General features: G+C 45.6%; 1 protein-coding gene across 2 annotated transcripts in view; it reads left to right on the top strand.

Annotated features, from left to right (window-relative positions):
* Window positions 1-13676, top strand: part of LOC144252002 (solute carrier organic anion transporter family member 3A1-like) — a 304020-nt gene that overhangs the window by 188402 nt on the left and 101942 nt on the right. The gene's annotated exons all lie outside the window — the stretch shown is intronic.

Here is a 13676-nt window from a genome sequence, read left to right as displayed (position 1 = left end):
AGGCAGGTGGGAGGGAGCACTTGGGTCTTTTTGAGTCACAAAACTAAGACAGCTCAGCTTCAAGGACAGCATAGTCCATGGGATTATAGACACTCTTTGTCTTCCCCCGGCAGGTGACAAAAACAGACAGGGGCCAAACGCCTGGCTCCTTATAGATACCCAGTGTCCTTCCTGCACTCATGACAAGTCAGCATTCCTCAGAAAAAAAGTTTTTGATAAATTTGGAAGTGGGTAGAAGGCATTTCATAAAAATCAAAAAGAACTTGATTTCGGCAGCACCCAGTGAGGATTAAGTATGAAACTACTATAATACCAGAAATTGCAGGTCCAAAGTGTCAGTGTCAGGCTGCTTCCCACCCTAACCCACTCCGCCACTGACCTAGGCAAGCTAGGAAGGTCAAGTCCACTGTGGGAGACCCATTGTTAGGCCATCCCACACACAACCCTAAATGGAATACTCAGTGTTGCATGAACATGCCTTGGGTACCTTTTTTTCCAAGGATGCCCACATTTAAATGCTAGCTAGAAAAAAAATGTTCCCATGCAGAGAAGAATTTGGTTTCATTTGCATTTTTCCTTAGGTGAAATTCCTTCCTGGTTCCTGGTTCACATTTTTCTGTGGGCTGCGTCTCAGTCCCTATTTTCTTTATGTATAAATAAAGACCACCACTTGGGTGTGCTGAGCGTCCACTGTGGCAGATGTGTTCACATGCTTTAACTCAGTGGTCTTTACTCAGAACACAGAGGTTAAAATGATAACCCCAGAGAAACTTAAGCATCTCTTTGTGCCTCCCTCCTCCTTTATCTCCCCTTGGGAGCTTACCTTTGTGCCTTCAAACGGGCTTCTGGTGCCTCTCTCTCCCTGACCTGGAAAGGACCTTTACTCTTGACCCAGCCACCCCCTCCAGCTTCCTTCAGTTGGTCCCCTCCTTCTCTTCCTATAGCTGCATCTAGGTGCTTCTTGGCCTCCTAGGATCTAGATTTAGTCCACCAGAGACATCTGTCTTTACCCACTCCAGACCAACGTGAAATGCTCCCTCCTCCTTGATCTTCCCTGATTCTTCCCCCTATTTCCTACCCCCTCTTCTTCATCTTTTATCCTGTTAAGATAAGCTCCAGCTCCAGGCCAGTTCTCTCTGCTAGACCATTAGATAAAATCTCCTCCCATTGGGGGTTTCAATGACAGTCCTGCCATCTACTCAGTATCGGAGGACAGCAAATGGGGAGCATCTTGGGCTCCCACTTCCAGCCTTTCCCTTGGTAGCCCAGCAGATACCAAGTCCTATTGGACCTTCGTTTTGGAGGTGTCCCCACCCCAGAGCTCCTTCCCCTGGATCCATCACTGTCTGGGGCTCCTCCTCATCCTCCGTCTAGTTCCTGAATCTTCCAGCCACCCTGCACTCAGGGATGGATGTACTGCCTTTCCTTAGGCCAACCCCTGTTCAGGGGTCTGCTGTGGTCCCTTGGACCGCTGGCCCGCCTGATGCTCCAAGCTCTCCCCAGACTACCACCTGATCTTCATCGATTCTTCTTTCCTTTGCCCCTGCTGTGTGCTCTTTGGGTTCTGTCGAGCAGATCTCCCGAGGCCCCCCAATACCCTTTCACACTGGTTCTGTGTGAGGTGTTCGCTTACCCAAGCACCCCTCTGCTTTCTTCCCATTTTTCGTCCCTATCTATCTGCCCAGCCTGGGTTCAAATGGTACTCCTCTGATTTCTAAAATTAATAAATTATGTTGTCTCTTAGAATAACCTGCTCATTGGAAGAATGTGTTTTAAACAACAGAAAAGTATGTATAGAGATTTAAAAAAAAAACACTTATGATTCTACAATCTAAAAGTTACTATGGTATGTGGATCCTTCAGGGATTAAATGTGCACACATAGATAGGGCTGAGTTGTTTTTACCTCCATGGTATTATGCAATTATTTTGTTTTTCTTCTCTAGCCATTATATTATGAGAATTTTCCCATTCCACCAATTTGTCTTTAAATAGCATTTTTCATACCTGTATGATAACCCATCCCATGGATATACAACTGATTGATTTAGTCTGTCTTCCCCTGGAGGTTATGTTGTGGCTTCTGGCTTTTCAGCCTTACGAATAACAAATGTCCTTGTCCCTTAACTCTAGATATTTGTTTTCTATAACAAATGATGTAGGATTCATTGTGACCCAGACGCACAGTGTATTTATCCGGTGTCTGCTGGATGCCAACCTCTGTAGTTAGTGTTTCTCTTTCACACTTAGGCCTCCAAGCCACCTTGATAGGACATATTATCTGTATCTCAGGTCACTTAAGTCACCCAGTAGGTGGGTTATGAGGTCCAGATTTTGATTCAGCCTCGATGCTAAATCCAACCTGCATTACTGTGTCTTCTGTGGTGGTGTTAACCAGGGTGTGCACCAGTGGGAAAGCAATAAGAGCTCATGAGGGGAATGGATGGATCCATTTATTTTATTACCATTTTATAGCTGGGTTATAGGACCCTCCTGGGATCTGCTGGCTCTTTCTAGGGTTAAATCTTACACCTATTCAGAGCTGTAAGGGACTTTCTTACTTTATAAATGAGGGTGCTGAGAGGTTCAGGGGGCATCCACAGTGTCAGGCTGGAAGTTCTAGTGGGTGGCCTATGATGAATGCATCTTTAATTATATACTTTTTTTAATTATATACTTTATTATATACTTTCTTTATAGATTGTTGGGCCAAAGTCTAGGTAATGTAGAAATCTTTTTTGGCTAATGTGTCAGACTTGGTAGCTACAATGAGTGCTATACATGCTGTCTTGACCTGCGTGACTGTTTTCAGCAACTGTACCCTGTCAGTGTTGGAGCAGAGCCCTGTTGCTTCCTTGGTTTACCTCAGGTAGAAGAGAGCCACAAGAAGGGCGTGACCTCAGCCTAGGATTGTGTTCCCCAGAGTCTTAGGACCTCATCTTTAGGCAGGTGCTTCTCACACTGTAGAATAACTGGCACAGTGAGGGTGTGTTTCAACACATTTTGCCTTGATTCAACAGGGCTGCCACAATCCATCTGAGTTACTAAAAAGCTCCCCCATGCTGCTGCTGCTGCTGGCTAGGGACCACTCACTCATTGCCAACCACTATCATATATCATTAAAAAGATATTGGGGCTGGGAATCAGTGATAGAGCATTTGCCTAAATGGGCCAAGTCCTGGGTTTGATCCCCAATATTGGAAAAAAAAATGGATGGCAGCTCATGCAATTAACTGTATTATCTTTGGCCTTTCTATTTTAAAATAGCAAGATCTGTGTGATTCGAATTGTTCATTCTTTACATCATTTGAAATCCAGAATGCTCGGGGCATTTACTCTCAGCTTAGGCGGTGGCTTGAGCCTCTTCCCTTCCTGCTCTGGCTCAGCCCTGTGACCATGCCTGAGCCTGTCCTTCCCAGCCTGCTGTGAGCCAGATGCTCCACCTAACAATCAAGAAGGCTGCCTTGGTCTTGCTGCCCAGGACCTGGATGCAGCAGGCTGGGCAGGCCCTGCACTGCCCCCTTGCTCGACTTTGACTCTTGCTTCTTCATAGAAACTGCTTCATTGCTCTGTCCCTAGGTGGTATCAGAGATCTATTTGAACTGCTACAAAACTCCCTCAAACCTTTGTATCTAACCCCTGACGCTCAGAAATCTTTGTTGCCTGGGACTTCTTCCCCATCCCTGCCACCAGACCATTGGATCTGAGACCCTGAAAGCCAGTTTGGATGGAGTTGAGCTTGCAGCACCCCTTCTGACTCTGAAATTGGCTGTCACTCTTCTCTGTCCTCTGCTGAGGAAGTCCCTGAATACCCCTACTTCTGTACTGATGTGAATGTGGCTGTGTTGTCAGTGGGAAGCTGCCCCAGGCCCAGCTGACAGGGATAGTCTAATCTTCCTAGTAGAATTTCTCAACAATATTGCCACTGTAGACCAGGGCATTCTTTATTCCGGGGAGCTGTCCTGGGCATTGTGGGATGTTTAGCAGTGTCCTTGGCCTCTACTCACTAGATGCCTGCAGCACCTCCCTCTCCAACTGTCACAACCAAAAATGTTTCTAGACATTACTAGATGTCCCCTGGGGAAGTAACCTCTCCTCTCCCTGCACTGAGAACCTACTTTGGAGCACCAAGTCCATTTAGCAGGTTAGTGTTGTGAAGAAGCTTGTTTCACCAACGTTCACTCATTTAATCCTCACGGTAAGTCCACGGAATGAGTGGCATCAGCCCCATTTTATACAGGAGGAATGTGACGACAGAAAAGATGATGTGTATGCCAGTGGATAATGTCATAAACGCCGGGGCCAGAACCTGAATCCAGGTTGGTCTGACATCAGAGCCCATGATCTTAGTGATGTATAGTCACAAAGAAAAGAAACCCAGTGACAGGGTTTATTTTTAAGGATACAATGAGATAGTTTCCAGGCAGCTGCAGGCGGGAAAAGAGGTTTGCCTGGACCACACAGAAATAGACTCCAAGGTTGAGAACCAAGTTCCTACTCTCCTCTCTGCATGCTCTGTGGCCTGGCTTGTGCCTGCATCATCTGCACAGTGGCTTCTTCTCCTGATCTCTGCTTTCCCTGTAGCTTCATGCCAACCCCAGGTCCAACCATCTTAAAGTCCCTCGTTCTCTGTATCTGAAATTCAGGTTTTCAAGACAGACAATGTGATTGGCTGAGCTCTGGCGAGCCGTTGTTCCGGAGCGAATCCACTGTGGGTCTTTGGTATAGGGTAGATGAGAAGAGGAAGTGATTGGTGTCCCTCACACTTCTGAGCCCTTGTCACTGCCCCTCAGCTACCCTTGCTCAGTGGTCACCATGGCAACAGAGGCCAATTTTGCCTGACACCTTGGGGCAAAGATTTTACCTACCGGTACCTAGGCCATAGCTTCCTACCAAGTGAAACAGCAGGAAATGTGAAGAGACACATCTGTTCCTTCCACTTAGCAAACAAGAAGAGCCAATCAGCCCCCCAGAAATTGATCTTTACCAACATTTAATGAAGAGTTAGCTAGTTAATAGCCCATGACAAATCCAAAGGCTGTTGGGGGTCTGACATTAACCCAGACATTAACAGCAGCAGTGGCCAATTTCCAAGAGATTACTGACATTCTGGGCCACTCAGGAAGACATCCGGGAGGAAATATTCAGAGCAAGGGAGGGAGGAGGGAAAAGAAGAAGTGACAACTTAGTAATGTGTTGTGACTTGGCATCTCTGAGCAAAAGCAAATTTGCACATGGAGCCGTTTAATCATAGAAGAGTTCAGAACCAAAGGGGTAGGAGATGTTGGTGGGCTTTCCTCCAACTCAGAACAAATCCATTAGGCCTCCAGCTCCCCCAGTGTTGTGTAGAATTGTTTCCAGGGGTTGTTGCCTCCTGGCTGGATGGCCAGAAGTTTTGGGGACTGGTCTCAAACTAACACATACAAGTAAATGTCACATGCAGATGAGCATGACCTTTTGCTTTTGGTCTCCTGGGAAGTTCATGGACTTTGTCCAGTGATACTATTATCCCTCTCAGTCCTCAGCACCTGGAGCCTATACAGGGCCTGGGTAGGCATTCAGTAGGCATGGATATTGTACTCATGGTGGACCAGGCAAACAGACTGGCTACTGCCCTGGGGGAGTTATTGGTTGCAGAAGGATGACCGATTTGAGAGCAGACAGTTGCTGATATAGTGTGGTGGGAAAACCCCATTGTAGAAGCAATGTTGTTGTTCATCTGTGGAGGCATGGTGCCACCACCCAGAGGTTCATGGACTAGACTACTGCAGCAGCTCAGGCTGGCTGGCATGGCATGAAGTGGTCAGAGCCCTTGCCCTCACTTGCTGCATCTGATCCGTCAATAAATGTTCTCAGCTCTATCTCCAGACAACATCCTAGTTCATCACATCTCCCATCTCTGGCCCCCTGTGCCAGTGCTGACTACCAGTGCCACCAGCAATACCTGCAGGCACCCCATAATCCATCATTCTGTTAGCCACCAGCAGTGCCTGCATCCACTCCCTAATCCATCACTCACTCAACTAGGATCACCTTTTAGGCCCTGTCCCTACCTACTTTGTTTTGGTGGCTTCCCATTATACTTGAGGTGGAACACAGACTGCTAGTCACAAACAAGCAGTTTCTGACCTGTGTCCTTCTACTCTGTCTTTACTCATTGTGCTTTAGCCTACTGACCCCACTTGCTGTCCCCAAAGTCACACTTCCATCTAAGACATGCACAGGTGCTCTTCCATCTTCCAGAGCACACAGCTTCTACCTCCTTGGAGCAGACCCCTGACCACCATCCACCATCACCTCCCACCCATGGCACACCCCCATCCCTGTTGCATTTCTTCATAATATTTATTATTACCTGGAATTACCTTGTTCATTTCTTTGGCTGTGGTAGAGGTATAAATAACCCAGAGAATGAGATAAGAAATACATTATGCTTAGAAACCTGAATAAGGTGAAGCTTTGTTGGGAAGGTAACATAAGGGCTGGAACTTGAAACAGGTGTGACTTACTGGGTTGAGATATGGATGGGGGGGATTTTAGGAGCGGAATCAGTGTAGGTGAAGGTACAGAGGCTGTGCCTTAGCGTAGGTCGACCTAAGGACACAGCTTTGGGGCCCTATGCCTGTAGTCGCCTGGACTTCAGGAGGAAGGCAGGATGGGAGTTGCTAGGGGATCTGGACTTTGTCCTTGGGCAGTAAGGGTCCGCACTGTACATGGAGGAATGCACTAGATCTCCAGGATTCATTCAATGGAACCAAATAGAGTTTAAAAGCAGGTTTGAACTGGAGGGTTTTTAAATCCTCGCCAGGCTTGGTAAGGAAGGGAAAGTGTGCCAAGAACAAGAGCTTTGGCTGAAATCAAGAGTCAAGGAGGCACTTTGGAGTAGCAGATCTTGCTTTCTAACCTGTCTTGAACAGCTGCATGTGCACTGCTGTGTATGCTGGGTTTGTGTGTGCCTCTGAGAGATCAGAAACAGCAGGGAGAAGAGTCATGAAACCATCAGATTAACTGTTCCAGGAGGACGTACATTTTCCACTGATGGTTGCCTTCTTCCTCTGCTAGCTCAGGCTGGACAGAAGCAAGGGTGCTGCATGATCAGGGTCAGATGTTCTTTGTGATTCCAAAGCGATGATGCTTTTTGTTTTTTTTTTTTAAACACCCAGATGTCCATGCTATTTCTGGCGGGTATTCTGGGGAGCAGTTGGTGATGACCTCACAAGGGTATGACTTTAAGGACCAAATGACACGGCCACTGGAAGTAAAGCAGGCTCTGATCAGCCAGCCCTGTGTCCCAGAGCTCTCAAATTCACATCAAAAGCAGTGTCCGCCCTGTTCATGGGCCCCATTCTGCCCCTATCTGAGTCACCACCATGTCCTCAGCCTGCCCAAGCTGCTGAGTGCACAGAACTGGAGTGATTGGTTTGGGAGATTGCAAGGACTGTCCTTGGACAAAATGCCTCTGGTGTGGCTGGACACCTGCTCGTTCCCTCTCTTTCCCCACCTAGAAATGGACTCAGCCCCGTGCAGGGGTCTCTGTCTCTACTCTGAGTCTTTGCTTCTTCATCTTAGAAAAAAAAAAGGAGAGTAGTTCCAACCTGGCAGAGCTAGAGGAGACCCAAGTGAGATGCTGTGCATTGCGTGAGGCGCGGTGTGACTGTTCACTGTCACGGCAACAGGTGTCCAGAGCATGGGTCCTCGGCCAAGAGTGGTGTAAAACTTGGAGGGAAACTTGGGGACTTCAAGTCAAACTCTAAGCCACTAAAAGAGTTCTTGCCCAGGGATTTCCAGCAGGTAGTCACACAGCCTTTGCTTGGGTGCCTCCAGCCATGGGGAGACTGCTGCTCCAGAGTTCTTTATTCCCCACAGTGGTCAGTGCTAAGATGCATTTGCTTATGTGGGACCTGGCACCGTGTAATTTTCAAGTTCTAGTTTTGCCCTCTAGACATGAATGTGATTGGATGTGATTGTTGACCACTCGAAATGTGACTAATCCAAATTGACACTTATTGTATGAAATGCACACTGGAATTTCAAAGACTTAACATGAAAAAAGAAATATAGACTATCTCATTAATAAATGTGCAATGGTTCATACCTCTAATCCCAGCTTGGGAGGCTGAGGCAGGAGGATCTCAAGTTCAAAGCCTACCTCAGTAAATGTGAGGCACTAAGCAATTCAGTGAGACCCTGTCTCTAAATAAAATACAAAATAGGGCTAGGGATGTGGCTCAGTGGTGGAGTGCCCCTGAATAGATTTGAGGAGTCCTGATACATTAATACATATATTAATCTATCTTATATTTATGTTAATATATTTTAAAGTAATTTTTATGTTTTCAAATAGTATTTTGGATACATTGAGTTAAATAAGATTTATTATGACAATTTCACTCACTTTTTCACTTTTTCTTATTATAAAGTGGCTACTGGAAAATTTTGAATTATATATGTGACTCACACTATACTTCTATTAGAAATTGTCACTCTAGATTTATACAAAATAAACTGAATTCAGTCCTTTTCTCCGACAGCCTTTCCAATGTTTTAAGATATTTATCTTGTGCCCCCAAGTCTTTCCTTGATGGGCAACTGCTTATTTATTCATTTTTGGGTTTATGGATATTTAATTTGTTCTTTGGTTTTTAATGTGATACTTTATTCTGTTGCTTAAGTTATTCCAGATTTGGTCAGTGGGGATCCTTTCAATTTACTCCTGTTTCCCTTTGACATACTTCCAATTATCTTTTTTGACCAATTCCTTATTTTCTGGGACTATGAGATACTCCATACTGATCCTGTATTAAGATGAGGATATTTTTGAGACCATCCTATGAAATCATTCTGAAGTTTGAGTTACTGCAGGTAATGCTTTTTCCCTCTGTATGCTCCTGTTTATTTTTATTTGTTTAAAATAACCATATTGCCACTCTGAACCTTTTCTTAAGCAAAAAGGATCCCAGGTTTTTTTTTTCCTTTGAAACACTTCAAGTCCAAGCTCCCTTTACTGTTCACTTGTGTCACTTATTTTTTTTCTCACTCTAAATGCAGAACTTTCCTTGCTGATTCTCAAGTGGTATATTTCAATTCCTTGTTACAGCCAATTGCCATCACCTGGAGTCTGGATTCATGAATTCCACTCTATACTCTTCTCTGATTTCACAAACAGGTCTTTTGCTGTGTCAGACAAGGCAGAGATGGGACCCCGTATAGTCCCTATAGCTTGCTGGGCCCAGCAGTAATGGGGTGTCTGTCCATCACACCGCCCTTGGCCAGCATGCTGCCACCTTGAAACCCGGCTCTCAGGAAAAATATTGTTAGGTGAGACTCACTGTCTGTCTGTGTCCCCCTTGTTTATTCAATCTAGTGACTATGAAAAGAGGAAATGAGGTTACTTAGATTCAGTTTTTTTTAGTAAATCCATTTGCATTCATATTTATTACTTTTTCTTCTCTTAAGGACCCATAAACCACTGGTTAACCTTATAATTTTGCAGATGTCATTTCCAGAATCTGCCTATCAGTTCTTAAAACCTGAGCCTTTGCCCAGTATCAGTCTTGTGGTATTTTCTCTGTTCTCCCATGTGTCCTGGACCATCTCTGTGTTCTTCTGCAATTCTATCTGCATCAAATACCCAGGGCAAGCAAAGGGACCTGAAGTCATTTGAAGATGGATTGAAAAGTCTTTTCCTTATTTTCTCTATTTCTGAGTTTCTGTTCCTGTTCCTTCATGACCATATCTGCTTTTGGGGGTTCAAGAACATTTGAAGGGAGAAAAAAATACTAAAGAATGATTTATTGCCTCTTGATCGGCTCAGAATTGAAGACCCATTCTTCGCCACTGCATCTTCCTGCTCCCCAAATGCCTTTCTCAGGCCCTTTTCAGCACCTCAACCCTTGTAGGCCACCATAGGGCCTTGGTGGCCTTGGCTTAGACTTCCTGCCACTCCTCTTCATCCATCCTTGAAATAGATTACTCCTTCTCTCATTTTTCTCTAGAAATTCTAAGCCGATCCAAGAATTCCCAAACTCTAGACATAGCTTGCTCACTGTTTCCCTCTTGGGTGGTATTAGAGTGTTGACTTCTCTTGGCTTCCTTGTCTCTAGAGCCATATTCCCTACAATTCCCCTTTGAAAATGAAATTCTCTCCTAATATCACAGCAGGTCCATGCAGACCTGCCCTGCTCTCCCACATTAGTGAGCAGAGGCACCTTTCCTAAGAGAGCCTTGGGGTTGGCGAGTCTAGGAGCACGTGGACTCTGTGATCCTCCAGGTGAACTCCAGCATCTGATGTTGCATAGAGGGAACAAGATCAGTCGCTCCCTGTGTCTGGAACCAGTTGCCTTTCACTTTTTGACAGTGTCATGCAGTTGATTATTTCATGAAGGATAAACAGACTATTGTGTCACTTTTCCCCTCCAGCCAGAAAATGCCTTCCCAAATACTTCCAAGTTCCCTAGTCTGGGGAACCCTTATCTGGCAGATGCCATTCTCATTTGTCAGTGCGCTCAGTCTGCAGCTCTGGGTCACCTGTCTCAGGAGGCTGGCAGCACATGAATACTTTCATGGCTCACTGTTGCTGGAAGCCCAGGGTGCTGAGGCCCAATGTCCACCTGGACTGCAATGAGAATACTTGAGCTGAAGCCAGGCCAAAGAGGGAAGGGTGGATCCCACACCTACTTGCCCACTGTAGCCTGGCAGTGTACTATTTCACTGAGCAAAGTGATCCCAGGAGAAGCAAGCTCTGGAGAAAGGTTATCATAATCATTTTCTTATTACTTTGCATCTGCAAACTTTCTTGAACATAATAGTTAAAACTAAGAATGTTGGCAGACACCAAGCATCACCTGCAGCCCTCAGAGAAAACAAAGTGCAGTGGATTTTTAATTAGAACATTGAGTGGATTTAGGGACCGATGTACCCATCTTCCCAGAAGTGCTGAAACAGACCCTGAGACCAGTGAGTCCCCCAGATAGATGGATGTTCTTCAAAGATGGAAAGCCCAGCCCAGTGCAGGTCTAACTCTTGAACTTCAGGGTCTCTTTGGTTTTCAAAGAATAGCCAAGAAGACAGAAGAGCAATATCCAGGCTGTGACAAGAATGTTTGCTGCTGTTTGGTGCAAGTTCCTATAGAACCATCATCCCTGGACCAATCTCCATAAAGAATCACTGCCCAACAGAGGAAACTGACAGCCTTCAATTGTCCAGTCCCATTCATCAATGGACAGGCGAGGGCGCTTAGTTGCAGAAGGGAGAGATATCTTGCCATAGGTAACAGCAGAATAAAAGAACTTAAATTTAGGGCTGGGGTTGTGGCTCAGTGGTAGAGCACATGCCTAGCGTGTTTGAGGCATTGGGTTCGATCCTCACATAAATGAATGAAGTAAAGTTATCATGTTCATTCACAACTAAAAATCTTAAAATTTAAAAAAAGAACTTAAATTTGGACCTACCTCTGATTATGATTAAGAATAGTGCCTCACATCGATCCAAAGCCCAGCTCTGTATCGAGCAGAGGTCAAGTCCTATAGCATTTGTTACCTTAACTTTTAATATAACTCTGACATTCAGTATTGACCTTGGCCTTGCCGGAGAGGAAATTAAGACAGAGAAGAGATGTGCCTTGCCCTGAGTCATACAGCTTGGATGGGTCGTGATGGACTTGGACTTGAGCCCATCATCACCCCCGATTAAATGTAGCCATCTCTTGTGAGCTGTGCTTGGCTCCTGTATAAACTGAATGTGCACACATACCCCTGATCCAGGTAGCATCCTGTCACCCTTGGGAGGTGGTGGATATTATTCCATGGATGGGGAAACATTATCCCCAAAATGTAAACCAAGTGTTCATTCTGCTATTTACAACTATGGGGTCTGTGAGCCCTAACTCTGGATATGGAATTAAAGAATAAGCAGGGTTCTTTCTTGAGTTTGTCCTCTTTTATTCTAGAAGTTAAAAATCAACCAGAAGGTTGAGATCTACCTATCCTCCCTGTTCAGCCTGTTCCCTTCAAGGGAAGGTGGCCTTGAGATGACCTTGGAGGTCAAATGTTCCCCAGGGTATAGCTACCTCCTTTGGTGGACCCCATCTGCCAGTCCATGGAGGAGGGAAGCAGGCAGATGGGACCCATCCTTCCATTGATGTGGGGACCCTTGCTCTCTGGGAGAGGACTAATCCATCCCATGCCAATAAACTCCTCATCAGGAGGCACCTGGTTGCTCAGGTCCTGGGTATATCAGTTTCCTGGGCCGCTGTAACAAAGCACAACAAACGACGTGGCTTAAAGCAACCAGAATTTGCTCTCACAGTTCTAGAAGAAGACAGAATTCTGAAGTCAAGGTGTCAGTAGGGTTGGTTCCCTCTGGAGGCTCTGTGGAAAATCCATTCCATGTCCCCCTCCTGGCTTCTGGTGGTTGCAGGTAACTCTCAGTGATATTTGGCTGGTAGACGTGTCTCTTCAGTCTCTACCTCCATTTCTACAGGGCCTTCCTCTCTGGGTCTATGTCTCCCTCTCCTTTATTCATATAAGACTGAGTCACTGGATTTCTGGGGTCTTTCCTACAGCCAGGTGATCTCATCTTGAAATCCTTAACTTGATTTTATCCTCATTGACCCTGTTTCCACATAAGGCCACAATCCAGGTTCTGGATTAGGACTTGAGCAATGTCTATTTGGGAGACATTTTTCTTTTTTCTTTTCTTTTCTTTTTTTTTTTTAGAGAGAGAGAGAGAGAATTTTTTTAATATATATATATATATATATATATATATATATATATATATATTTTTTTTTTTTTTTTAGTTTTCGGCGGACACAACATCTTTGTTTGTAGGTGGTGCTGAGGATCAAACCCGGGCCGCACGCATGCCAGGCAAGCGTGCTACCGCTTGAGCCACATCCCCAGTCCCTGGGAGATATTTTTCAATCAAAATATATCAGTGTCTTGTTGTGGTTGATGATCAGTTTGTAAAGTAGTAGAGTCTTAGGGTAAGAAAAGTTCATCCTTTCCTGCCAAGGGGACCAGCTCCCTTCCTTTAGAGAGTGCCCTGTCTGGTTTCTGAAAAGGGCCTTGGTGTCTTTCCATTACCAAGAAATAGAGGTGTATCCTGCGACTGGGCTGGCTTAGGCTGAGGCAGGGGGCTGGACTCAGTGACTTCCCAAAGCCCCTTCCAGCCTCACTGTGTGTCACTTTCTCTGGCAACATGTGCACATCCTGGGAAGGTGTCACCCTCCCCATCCCACCTATTATCTCCCTTGTTCATTGTCTCCCAGGACACATCCCTGACCCTCAGGGAAGCTTGTCACTTCACTCATTATCCAGCCTGTGAGCAGTTGCTGGCGATGTGCCTGTTATGGGCTCTGTGTCCCTGACCAGATGGTACATAGGGAGCCCAGGGCTCCTCATTCCACTGTAAGCCTAGTGGCCTGGTTACCTGGATCTAGAAATCAAACCTGGGGCTGATGAAGAGGAGGGGCTCCAGATGCAGGGTCTCTGCAGGTGCAGCAGGCCCGGTGACCCAGCATCCCAGTGTTGTTTGTCCTGCACCCTGAGAGCCTAGAGTCTATGCCAGGAAGAGGTCTGACGTACGTGTATTGGTGTATTTCAATCTAAACTCCTATAGCCACTGTGTCTTGGTTGCTTACATTTTGATATTCATGGTACCTAATGACATGCCGTA

This window comes from Urocitellus parryii, unplaced genomic scaffold, assembly GCF_045843805.1.
Source record: "Urocitellus parryii isolate mUroPar1 unplaced genomic scaffold, mUroPar1.hap1 Scaffold_35, whole genome shotgun sequence".
In the NCBI taxonomy this organism is placed as follows: Eukaryota; Metazoa; Chordata; class Mammalia; order Rodentia; family Sciuridae; genus Urocitellus; species Urocitellus parryii.
This window is presented reverse-complemented; position numbering and strand designations above follow the sequence as displayed.